We start from the raw sequence: 11,306 nt of genomic DNA on the forward strand, positions 1-11,306 counted from the left end.
CCACATGATAAGAGACTTCCAGCCTGGGCTAGCCCGGTGCTGAGGAACTTGTAGCAGGGTATTTATCTTGGCTTTTGCTTGCCAGAAGTGGTGCCGAACCTGCTGCCTTGCAGACAACGTCCGAGTCTTTCTCCTTCCCTGACATCTCTTGGGTCTCAGTGAAACCGCCTGTGTGCTCCACTGTGGGGTGGAGGCAGAGGGCTACAGATGTCCTCACAGTCTCTCTCTGGGCTGGCTTTGGCCCTGCCTTGGGCTCTGGAGGTGGCCAGAGCCACGCTGGTGAGATGCAGTGGCTCCTGGAGGGGTGCAGATGAAAGCTGCCAACATCCTGCTCTCCTGCGCTGGGAGAAGGCGGTGCTGCTGGATCCCAGCCTGGTGCCATCCCCGTGGCTGTGTCAGCAGGAGGCTGCTGGAGGCGTGGACAGGCACCTCAGTTCCGTAACGCCGGGTGCCAGGGCTCAGCCTGCAGGCCTGGAAGTTGTATGAGTTGTGTGAGATCTGTTCTGGGGCTAGCCTGCAAAAACCCTTGGTATCTGCCAAGTGACAAGTGGGGGGCACTTAGTTAAGTGTCAGGGAGTGAGTCCTTGGGGCGAGGAGGTGACAGGGAGAGCTCCCTGAGCACAGAGGGGACCCCATGGCTGCCAGGGCTCTGGGGAAGGGGCAGCCTGAGGGAGCTCACAGCCTTTTGATGATGGAAAGAAAACAGAGAGCAGGAAGAGTACGCTAGTTCCCACAAGGGCTGGAGGGCCCAGGATCCATCTTCTGGGTTACTCCAGAAGAAAATGTATGAGTGAAAGTCTGGGAAGCAGAGCCAGGGCAAGAGCATCTCCTGCCCTCAGAGCCGAGGGGGACTTAGTGGGCCCTGGCAGGACCTGCTGGGTGCAGGCTGGGGCTGGTGGGTGAAGGCCAGCGGCTCATGTGCTGCTGGCGAGGAGGGGTAAGCTGAGCACCTTGGAGTCTCCTGCAGCCCAGAGACCTCTGTGAAAGCTGAACTGAACCCAGATCTCCAACACTTCTGGCTCTGAGCAAACCCTTGGGATGGGGCTGCTCTCTGCTGGAGCCCGGCAGGATTGTTCTGAGCTGCAACGTCCGCTCAGTCTGAAATTTCTGCCTCATCCTTCCTGGAGAGTACCACTGCTGCAGCTGCACGCATCTTCCAGCCTGGCTTAGCCCCTTGTCCTCTGGGCCCTTCTGGGCCTTCTGGAGGAGTACAGGAGGGGCTGGCAGGCTTAGTCATGAGAAAGAAGTTCTGTGTCATCCCGTCTACAGATGCCATCAAACTCCTCCCCACTCAGCTGGTGGCACTGGGTGCCTTGTCTTACTGCCACCAAGCTTGACTTGTGTAGGATGTGCTGGTCTGGCCTGTGCCATGTAGCAGGGATCAGAGTTAGAAGCCTTTGCCTCTTCTCCTTGGTGTGGTGGGCATGAGCCATGGACCAGCATCGGCGTGCAGAATTAGTCCCTTCTTGTGCTGGCCTGAGCACTGCTCACCTGTAGGACCCATTGGGCTCTCCCCTTTGGGAAGAGAGGCCACTGGGTTAGGAGAGAAATGGCTCTGGGTTTCGATAAGGTCTGGGCCTAGCAGGGTGCTCCTGCCATGGAGGGGAGGCATGATGGGGGGGTGCTGGGGGGTTGCTGGGCCTCGCCTGCAGACTGGTGGCGGTGCAAGCTGCACCCTTGTGCCAAGCGAGTCTGACAGCTGCAGCAGCAAGGGAGGCTCTCGCGTCGCTGTGGCTCGTGGAGTGGGGTTTGCATGGTATGGGAGGAAAACAAGAGGCAGGTGTTTGTGGGATTTTTGTCTAAAACACTTGTCAAATACTTCTGGGCTCTTTGGTGCCCATTGCTGGTACTGTGGGAGCAGACAACTGCTGAGGGTCAGCTCCCCAAAAAGCATCTACTGCCTGGAGCAGGGGGCTCTGGGCAAACCCTGACAGCTCTGTCAAGTGTACCATGGCTGGGGCTGCTGCGGGGAGGGCACGGGGCTGTAACCTCACCGTGTCCTCTTGACTGTCACAGCTGGTAAGCGTGTTCATCCTGGGGAGCTGCAGCAATGCCCCATCCACCCAGGATCGGTGCTGTTTCTGATGCTGACCCTGCGCGTGGCGGGGCTGCTCCTGGCCTTTCTACTGACCCAGCACTGGCAGGAGGGAAGCAGTGAGCCTGGCTTTGTCCTGCATCTGGTGGTGTCCAACCTATGCCCAATCCCCAGAGAAATTGGGCCTGGGCAGGTGCGTGTCTGCTCGCCAGCTGGCCCCATCCTGAGGGTGCATGGCAGCCCATGGAGGGGGTGTGCTGGGTGTTGTGTCTCTGTGTTTGGGCGCAGCTGCTCAGGCAGTGCCTGCAGGGAGCTGTGGCCATCGGGGAGAGACCAGCTAAAAGGTGCTGCTGGCTGAGCCCCATCACAGCTAATGGGTTCAGGGTGCTGAGCTGTGGTACAGGGGTCCTGGGGGAACAGTCTTCACCCCAGAGAGCTGTCGGGGTGCTGTATCACCACAGGTCCCTTGTCGGTCCCCTCCTCCGGTGGGGGACAGTGTGGGGACCTGGTCGCACAGGCAGTTCTGCTTCTGGCACTAAGGTGCTGCTAAGAGCTGGACTTGCAACTGCAGCCCCTCTGGCCAGGCCTGGTGTGGGGGGGTTGCTTGGGAACCACCTCTGCCTGCAGCCCCCCCTCCTCCTGTGGGCTGCAAGGTGGGTGCCACTCACGCAGCATCCTCCTGCGCTGCAGGGGCACAGGCCTGAGGAGGCAGCTGGCCCTGCCCCAGCGCTGCTCCAAGGGCTGCTGCAGCTCGTGGTGCCTGCCAGCATGGCTCTTCCCCCCTCCTTGCTTGCCCCGTCCTCATCCCCCTAGCAGTTCTTCCTTGGTAGTAGGGCTCACAACCCGCCTCAAGCTCCTGCATCCTCTCCACGTCTCTTACTGCTGTCATCACTGCTTGGCAGAGGCTGGTTTGTTTACTGCTTCCCTCTGCTGCTGCAGGGTTGGCAGCATCCGACACATCTCTCAGGGGTGCCTGGGGTGGGTTTGGGGCTCTGGGGAGGTGGAGTGTGTCTCTTCTAGCCCCGGGTGCGCCACTTCATGCTGGGACTGCGACTGTGAGGTTGGTCTTGCTGGCGGGGTTCATGTAGCACCGAGCTGCGGGGAAAGGTGTGGTCGGGCTCCTTGCCATGGCTCAGCAGAGCAGATGTCCCCAAGCTTGTCTCTGAGAGCGTTTCACTCCTGCAGCTTTGTTGCTCTGAGCGGCAGTGGGGTTGGCTCGGCCTCTTGGAGGGGTGATGCGGAAGGATGGAGTACCTCAGGTTCACCAGTCTCTTTATTGTGAAATTTTTTTTGTGTTGTGTCTTGCAGAAATAACATTCATCCCAGATTTGATGATAATGAAAATACAGAAAAAAGAAAAGCAGGTTTGTGACCCTCTCTCATTCTCCCAACTCATCCGGCAAGGCCTGGGGACCATGTCCTGTGTGTGAATTGTTGCAGTTGATGTGTGGTGGGAAGGGGGCTGGGGGTGGGCCTTGCATTTCCATACAGGGCTGCAGCTCAGCACGTCAGCTTGACCTGAGCTGCAGCCTAGGGCGGATGAGTCTGATGTGGGCAGTTGAACAAGGTGGGGTTTATCTTCAGTAATGGTAATGCTCTTGATTTGGTTCTGTTCCATGTGGAGGAGTGACCCTTCTTTTCCCTCAAAGTCCCTAGTATTGGTTCTTGTTTGAACCTCATCACATATATATTACAAAACCGCATGTTTGCTGTGATTACTGCTAATAACACGATGCTCCAGGACTAACACCAGTGGGGAGATTGGGGAAGATCACGTCTGCGGGGCTGTGAGAGCTTGGCAGGGAATCTTCCCTTGGTCAGAAATAATCCCATCCCACCAAGCTGCCATTTCTGAATTGCCACATCGGATCGTAACTACCTGCTGCTCCTGGAGGAGATTTATGAGCCAGTGGTCTTTGTATTAACTGTGTGCAGAGGAAGAACCTGACCATTGGTGCTCTGATAAGGGGAAAGGACCTGTTACATGCATGGAGACTCTTTCTGCCTGCTGGGGTGAAATATGGCTGGTAAAACAAACCGGTCCACCCTGAGCTGATTTGTGTCTGTGCTGCTTTTAATGGGAAACCATTAAATTGAACACTGAGCTAAGGGATAAATCTGTTGGAAAGCACGAGCTGGTGGCATTTCTAGCCACCTCTGAAGCAGCGTCTTCGTGCTGCTGAGGGCAGCTGCAGATCGCACCGTCATGGCAGGTTAATGGGGAGGAGGAAGAGAGGGAAGGGTTTGGAAAAGGCAAGTGTGCTGTTATGAGCTTGCAGCAAGCCAAATGCTGTGGATATAGGAAGGTGTGTGTACAAAGCACCAATACTGTAGGAAGTAGTGAGTTTATCAGTGTGTCCTAAAGATGCTGTGAAGAAGCAGAGCCAGCCTTAAGGTGAGGAGGAGGGGAGTGCGGCGGGTCTTGCATACCAGCACTGCTGGGTCACTCCTGCCGGGGCAGGGGGAAGGCCTGGAGGAGAGCAAGGGCGCTTTGGGGCACGGGTGAGTGATCTCTCTCCTCTGGTAGCAAAGCCCGGGTAAGAAATTCCCACCACTCCATTGGACTAATATAGCAGGTTTGGCTGCTCTGGAAATGGGATTGCTGAAATGACGTGGGTTTTAAGCACAGCAAAACCGTCCTCCCCCAGCATTTGGAGATTTTAGAGGGCTCAGCTGCCAAAGTGTTTTGTGTAACTGCCCCTGCAGATAAAGTCTGGGAGGGAGATAAAGGCATGCCAGTGTGAGCAAGGAGGGGCAGGGGTCGAGCTGCCCATCTCCTGAGCTCTCTGAACTGGCAGCAGTGTAGGATGATCCTTGCAGCATGTGACGGAGTGGGCTGCAGTGTTCCTGGGGTCACCAGCTCTGCAAGGTCTGTGCTGGGGTGTCCCCAGAAGGGTCTGGGCAGCAGTCAGAAATGCTGCTGTGAGTTCAGCATCTGGAAGAAAGCCTGGCCGAGCAGGGCTCCTGGGGGTACTCTGGGTTCCTGATTGATGTGGTGAAGGGGGTGGCCGCTTCCCGAGGTGCGTGGCTCCCTGCCATGCTCTGCAGAGTCTGCCTGAGAGGCGCCGGAGGCAAAACTAGCAAGAGGTGCCATTCCACGTTCCCCTGAACACCTGAGCCCAGGAGCTCCCACACCTTGTAAACAGACTCCTCATGGCACCAAGAAGGGCTGTTGCCTTCAAAAGTCCACTGAGCAGTCTCTCTGGAGAAGATGAGATGCTTGTGTGGTTCCCAGGGCTCTCAAGGGCCACGTGTTTCCGTACATGTCTCCCTCCCAGCCTCTCACCTGCAGAAGCTCCATCTTGGTCATCATGTAGGTGTGTGTTCAGGCCCGTGGCACCCTTCATATTGGTGAGGGATGGCAAGATAGCTGTCAGCTTCCTTTGGGAATGGGTTATGGATGTACCCTCTCCTTTCCAAAGTCCGTGGCTGCCCTGAGCAAGTGCCTTGTCCTGCCCGTGTCTACCACCAGTGGATTACAAAGCCTGGGCTGGAGAGCTGGGGTCTTGCAGCAGACTGTCCTGGGAGGAGCTCCTCTCTCTGCCCCCTTGCTCCCTCCTGCAGCAGTGCCACCCTTCCTGCACAGATTGGGATGGGTTGGCGTGCAGGGCACTGCCAACTGGTGCACCAGATGAGGAGCTGTTGTTAGTGCAGGCAGGGTCTGTGTTTGCATGACTCTTCTTTCTTAGTAATGCATGAAAATCTGGTGGATTTGTCACCAAGCTGTGACTAACTCGTGAAACCTGTCACTTCCCTCGTGACTTACAAGGCTTCATGCCAGGGTGCCTTGTCTGCTGGCGGAGGTGGGACAGGGGTGCCTAGCTACCTCAGGGAGCAATGACAAGTGATGGATTTTCTTTGAGGGCTTCAGCAGCACCGTCATTCCCTGGGCTGCCTCTCCCGTCTGTGTCCTGCTCCTCCCTGGGCACTGAAGGGTCTTCTACTCCTGCTTATTTCTGCCAAGCTGTGACTTGTTGAATAACCTGAGAAATATTGAACTAAAACAAATGCAGTTATCCCACAGTACCTGTAAATCTCCTTATTCTACAGCCATAAAAATGCTCCCATCCTGCACAGACTATAAGAGCAGAGCAGCATTGCTTGCCTCTTGGAGAGGGAGGGGATGGGAAGCCCTGTGACCCCTTAGCTCCTGCCTTCTCCTGGAGGGTTCTTCTGACTTTTCAGCCTGGGCTTGGAGGCAGTGGGAATGACCTGATGCCCAGCGGTACGTGGCAAGCGGCATGGGGAGGCAGCAGGGAACAGCCCGGGGCTGCGGGCACTGCACGGCTGCTGTGCAGCCCTTGCAGCAGGGACGCGTCAGGGCGCGCAGGTCCCCAGGAGTATCTGTGAGAGCTCTGCTTGTCTTTGCTTCAAGCACTCACTGCATAAAATGAAGGTTTTTCCTGAATTTTATGGATCTGTTTAAGTGAAACCTGAGCTTTCATGTTTCACCTACTGCAAACACTGCCAAGGGCTGTTGCTAGAGCTCCCTGGGGCTGGAGCAGAGTCCTGATAGCAGTGGGAGCCGGTGCAGGGGAAAGGGGGCTCCCCAGCCTGAGGACACTTGTGTCTCTGTCCCAGGCTGTGTCCATGGGCTCCTGGCCCATCTTGGGCTTTTTTTGTGGTGATGAGACTGTCAGGTGCGATGACCCTCGGTGCTGGGTGCACGGAGGAATTTTGCTTTGTCGAGCAGCATGTGGGCACCCACTCTGGTAAAGATGAAGAGCAGGGGGAGTGGTGAGCTGCCAGGGTGCCCTGCTCCTCCACCCACAGCTGGGAGCACTGGTCCTGTTCCTCCCCCATGGTCCTGAGGGCTCCTCGCCCTGCTGCCACTCATGGCAGCATGCTGCTGCACCGGCCCTCCTCTTTCTGTGCTCTTTCCCAGCCTGCCTTTCTGCCCTTTTCATTTTGAAAGCAGGGAGGGCAGCCTGGCCAGCCTAGGGCAGCAGCGTTGCCCTCTGCCCCTGCTGTGCCCTGCGCCAGGGTGGTGGGGACGTGTGCCTGCTGCCAGGGCTGGCTCGGTCACGAGACGGAATTTCCTGGCTGTAACTGTTGAGGGCTGCGTCTTGGTGGAGTGTCTCGGGAATGGAGCCAGACCCCACCTCCGTCACGCACATCCCATGGCGACTGCAGAGCCTGCTCAGAGACATGACGGAGGGTGGCACTTGTGTATTTTTAGCTTCTGCTGCATTGCATTAAGAGCTGGAAACAAGGGGTGTGGACACCCAGCGACTAGAATACAACAGCCCATGCTGTGCATGCCACCGGTGGGGATTGCAGCTGCTGGAGAGGGTGGCTCAACAGTCTGCTAAAACGCTGTGTATGGAAGAAGCTGCCTTTTCCGCTCCCGTCACGGGGCTCTGCAACCGGCTGCACAGATAGACTGAGCCGGTGGCTGCCAGTGTGGCCATCTCGGGGAGGCAGAGCTGTGTGATGGTTCCCATCTCAGGCTGCTGGCATGGTGGCAGCCTGGCTGGTGGCTTCAGTCAGTGCCGTGGGGGGAAGCTGAGCAGCTGGGGTGCTGGGCAGCCCCCGGACGTTGGCGTCTGTCTAAAGAGCATGGAAACCTTTGATGACCGCTGCAGTCAGGTCCCTGTGGACACTCCACATATAGGACAGATCTCTGTGGGGTTTGAGCTGTGCCCTAGACCCAAATGCAGGGCTTCTGTGGAGGCATCCTGCGTCTCCTGGGGGGCTGCAGGAAGGCCTGGCCCAGCCTGCAGCAAACGGGGGTTGAATGGTGCTGGCACTTGTGTGCAAGACGGCATGTGGCATGGCCACTGCTGCTGGCTCTGGTCACGCTGCCCAGCAAGAGTGTGTTGTGTGGATGTTGTCTGAGTCTGGTAGCCAGGGGAGCTGGCTTTGCTCTTGGCAATGACCATGAGAAGGGCTCAGCTGTGGCCTCCTCGCAGGATGGAGCTGCTGTTCAGACCCTGCGTCTGTGGCAGAGCTTTGCCCTGCTAGGAACACTGTGCTCTTGGTGGGGAAAGCCTGCAGGGCTCAGGGCAGGGCCCTGAGGCGCAGGATGGGCAGCAGGGTGGACATCAGGCTGTTGCTCCTTTCCCCTTCCCACCCCCAAACTTGTGTGGTACTGCAGGGTTTGGGTACGGATCAGGAGTGATGCTGGCTGGCGAGGAGGCTCTGACACACAGGAGTGCCAATGCAAAGTCGGCTTCACCCCATCACGCCTCCCAGCAGTGCTGGCCTGAGACTTCTGCCACGTGGGTCCAGGGGACCTCTCTCTGCTCCCGCCTTTCTGGGTATCGCATGGCAAGTGCGTAAGCTATATAAACTGTGCCACCTTTTTGGGGCAGATGATGGTGCCGGGCTGCCCAGCCATGGGGTGGGAGCCTAGGAGCGCCAGAGGCAGGGAAAGTGATGTGGTCTTACAGGCCATGGAGGGAGCGGGGCTCTGGGTGTGTGATGGTTCCCTCCTGGCTGGGCACAAGGTGCAGGATCTTCTGCCCCATCTAGCCAAGCCTGGCCCCTTCTGCTGTACCTCTCCCAGGTGCTTGGGCCCAGTTTTCTCTTGTCTTCACCCAAAGCTGCCTGCTGTTCTCCATTCTCACTTGCTCCTTAGGACTTTCATCCCATAACGTCCTAGTGTCATCCTGGCCCCCTGGCCCCAGTTCCCTCCTTCTTCCCCTCCCCACCTTCTCTTTGCAGTTGCTGTTCCCCCTCGTTCCTCTTCTCTGCTGTTCCCTTTGCAGGTACCTGGTGCAGGCAGGGTGAGGGCGAGGGTTTCAGACCCAGCTCAGACCACAGGCAGTCCCGCTGGCCTCAGGCTGATGCACGCCCTGGGCAGTCGTGGGGAAAATGCTGCTGAACTTCACTTCTCCTAAGCTCCCTGCACACGTGCCAAGTGGAGTTTTTAAACTGTTCCTTCAGGTCCCTGTGAACCCAGCTCTGCTCTTTGCTGGAGGGCTTGGAGAGGGTCAGGGGTGCTGTGTGACCCTCATGGGCCGGAGTGGCTGGTGCATCTCGCAGGCTTAGCAGTTTGGGAGAGCGGAGGGAGCCCTTCGAAGACCAGGGGCAAGAGCCACTTTGCCTCCCATCTCCGGGTGGTGTTTTCCCTTAAGTCCTGAATAAAAACTGGGAAGTCAAGTCAAATTGGGACTATAAATGAAATTAAACAATTTTAAGTTAAGGAAACACACCATTAAGTCCCACCCTAACCTTGGCTTTGCCCTCTAGTGGGATCATGCAATTATAAGTGCTCTCTGTTAGCCTTCATGGCTCTCTGGGGAGGTTTTAAACATTTTTTTTTCCCCTGACCTTCTCTTTGACAGTAGTTAGACGCATGGGACAAGACTTTGTGCTCCAGCTGCTGCTGAGGGACTTGCTTTCCTGTATGAAATGTAATTTATAGAAGATTCCTCTGGGAATAAAAAAATGTACAAATGTTACATGAAAGTTTATTCCGAAAATGTAAAATCGTTACAATCACCACCAAAAAAATGCCAGTTGAGAGACAGTGCAAAGGCACAGCTCTAAGGATAAAAAGCGTATTGGGTGTATGGAGGCTGCTTGGGTATGGTACCAGAGGTTCAGAGGTGGACATCACCTACCAAAACCTGGAAGTCGTCGTCTTTACTTCCCCTCCGTTCCAAAATACCCCAGAAACAACAAACCTGTGTGGTTAGGTGGGCATGTAAGAAGACATATAGAAGAGGCTGTTCAATGTAAAATGATCTTTTTCTTCAGTTAGAAAAAGTTGTAGTAAGGAAAAGGACACATATTCTGGGAATTTAAAAGTAAACCTGTAACAAGGAAGGACTAAAAAGATTTTTAGGAACCACTTGCTAAAGTCACGGAGTCTAATAATAATTTTTTTTCCAAATATCTCAGCACTAAAAAGCCTTTAAGAGGAGTCACAGGGTAAATAAGCGATTGGGGTGTCACGTGAGTGCTCATGGAACCAGGGCGTTGGCAGAACAGCTTGGCCAGGAAGGCTCCCAATCCAGAGCCATGCCTGATGCCAGACACGTCAGAGAGTTGCCCTTAAATTAAAGGGTTTGATAAAGACATTTTTGAGCAAAGTAACACAAGCCACCAGGCTTTTATGGTATTTACTCTAGAATTGTAAAGGAGCCTGATGAGATGTTGGGAATTGCTAATAAATAGTGTTAGGGGCCGTTGCCCATCAGGGCCACATCCATGGAAAGGGAGATGTAGTAAATGTGATATTAAAGGCCAATAGGTTTACTGGGGTACTGGGTAAGTCGTTAGGAGCTATAATAAACACTTTGTCTATGAAAATACTACACTGGTGAATAGTCAGTGTGGCCTTTGTAAAGCAAAGTTAGTCCTTGCAATCTGCCAGATGGCAGGGTGAGATTGGTCTGGGCTGGTACAGTGCTCATGGGCTCCCAAACAACTGTTGAGAAAGTTTCTCACTGAATGCTTTTAAAGAAGTTAAGCATTGTCCTGATAAGAGGTCTTTCTGTGAATTGGTGACTGGTTAAAGAATAGGAAGTAAAGTACAGGAAAAATGTCTCTGCTTTCACGGCGTGGAGCAGGGGAGAAGGCGCCAGCTGATTCCTGTAATCATCTGAGATGCTGAAATGGAAATGGAGTCTGAAGAGTTGAAGAAAAGTCTTAAGATGTGCCAAATAATGCATATGGGGAAGTCAGCCATGCACGTATCTTCACTTGGGGCTGTCCCTGCTCCTGGGGGAGACTCTAAAATGCTGGCAGAGAGTTTGGCATCTGCCTGCAGGTTGTCCCAGAGGCGCGTTCAGTGGTTTGGAAAGGGAGAAGGAACAGCAGAAACCCTCCTGCTGCTATGTGGTACCTCTCTGATACTGCATGCTTTCCTACTGCCACCCCAAAGCTGATGGGGTTAGAAGAGGTGCAGAGAAGGGTAAGGCAGATGGTCTGAGAGCTGGCCCAGCCCACCTGCGAGGAGAGGGTGACTGTACCTTAGCTGGGCCAAGTCAGCTCTGCAGGGGAAGGAAGTGATGGAGAATGGCAAAACAGTGAATGGGACAGAGCGGGTGACGAGGAAATCCTCCTTTGTACTCTCACACCTTGAGAACTAGAAGCCACTTAGGGGGGCAGCACGATTTAAACAAAATTAGTGGGTTTTTCCCATAACTTACCAGTTTGTAGGACTGAATGCCACTGGTGCTTTGGTGCCCATGGTTGCAGGTGGGTTCATGCAGCTGTTAGCTACCATGGTCTGGATGCAGTCCTGCTGCTGGAGCTCCCAAGCCGCAGTCAGTGTGGGCAGATGGGGAGGCAGAGCACACTGCCTGCCCTGCCCCATTCC

This window comes from Pygoscelis adeliae, unplaced genomic scaffold, assembly GCF_000699105.1.
Source record: "Pygoscelis adeliae isolate BGI_AS28 unplaced genomic scaffold, ASM69910v1 Scaffold407, whole genome shotgun sequence".
NCBI classification, from domain to species: Eukaryota; Metazoa; Chordata; class Aves; order Sphenisciformes; family Spheniscidae; genus Pygoscelis; species Pygoscelis adeliae.